This window comes from Athene cunicularia (genome assembly GCF_003259725.1).
Source record: "Athene cunicularia isolate RWA chromosome 5 unlocalized genomic scaffold, athCun1 chr5_part1, whole genome shotgun sequence".
Taxonomy (NCBI): Eukaryota; Metazoa; Chordata; class Aves; order Strigiformes; family Strigidae; genus Athene; species Athene cunicularia.
In genome coordinates, this window is record NW_020799101.1 from 37806814 (window position 1) to 37807938 (window position 1125).

The window sequence follows — 1125 nt, forward strand, 5'->3', positions numbered from 1 at the left end:
CACACACACGCACCCCCCAACACACACACACACACACACGCACACACACGCACCCCCCAACACACACACACACACACACACACACGCACACACACGCACCCCCCAACACACACACACACACACACACACAGAGCCGCGGCGGCTCCGCGAAAACAGCACGAATGAAGGCAGCTCCCAGTGCTCGGGCGGCGTTAAATCCCCTGCACCCCCCAACTCGGGAGATGAGCCCCCCAACCCCCAGCACCCCCAGCTCCACGGCCTTTCCCACGCGAGGCACGGAGCCCCACTCGAAACTTAACCGCCAGCCTTGCGTCTCCTACGGAGCAGGGGGGGGGAGCACCCTCTTACTTACCCCTTCTGGTTGCTTTCCTGACTTTTTTTTGGAGGGTCGAGCGGGGAGGCGGGGGGGCTCCGCTGGCTCCCCAGTACAAATCCTTCCGGTTCCTAAAGGGAGCTCATCGCACCTCCCGGTGATTCACCGACGGTGTGTGCGGGGACGGGGGGGTTCGCCTTTGCATGTCAGTCCAAGTTGCCTTGCTGGCTACAAAACCTGTGCTCTCTTTTGCAGCTGTCAGGGTGAGCGGGGAGGTGCATCTGGAAAAGGGGGTGGGGGTGGAGGTAAAATGTTGATAAATCCACCAGCCTTGATCTTCAGCTCCGTGCGGTGGAGTTTGGGGAGGGAAAGGAGATCTGGCGAAGGGGGAGGAGGATGAGGAGGACGGAGATGAATGGGGGTCGAGGGAGGGGGGAAGAGAAAATGGATTGTACCCCAGATTGCCACTGAATCTGCTGGGCTTCCCCCGCTCCCGCTCTCACAGCATCGGGGCTCGGTCCAGGCTTCCCAGCATTACAGCGCACGGCAAAGCGCTGAGCCTGATTTCTGGGAGCCAGCGAGGTTTGCACAACTGCAGCAAGAAGCCAAATCAAAAAGCCAATCTGCGAGCCTCCAAACTCCACGTCACCCTATCAGCTGGGAGCTAGAGCTGCAACAGAATTACAAGCCATGCATATTTATTCTTCTGAATCCAGGGGGGAATTTTCAGATCGTTTAAAGCAAGGCACGGCGAAGCCAGAGCAAACCCCTTCCAAAATAAATAAAGGCAAAGCATGTCTTGCATGTAACAC

At 58.0% G+C, this 1125-nt stretch overlaps 1 protein-coding gene across 5 annotated transcripts in view; it reads right to left on the reverse strand.

The window, feature by feature from the left end:
• Positions 1 to 896, reverse strand: part of SLC8A3 (solute carrier family 8 member A3) — a 113811-nt gene extending 112915 nt beyond the window's left edge. For 4 of the 5 annotated variants that reach the window (XM_026849578.1, XM_026849577.1, XM_026849574.1 and 1 more), the window contains exon 1: positions 353 to 896. The gene's annotated coding sequence lies outside the window, so the exon portion shown is untranslated. The remainder of the gene's footprint in view (positions 1 to 352) is intronic. The other variant, XM_026849579.1, reaches the window with a different exon arrangement.
• Between the last annotated feature and the right edge of the window lie 229 nt (positions 897 to 1125).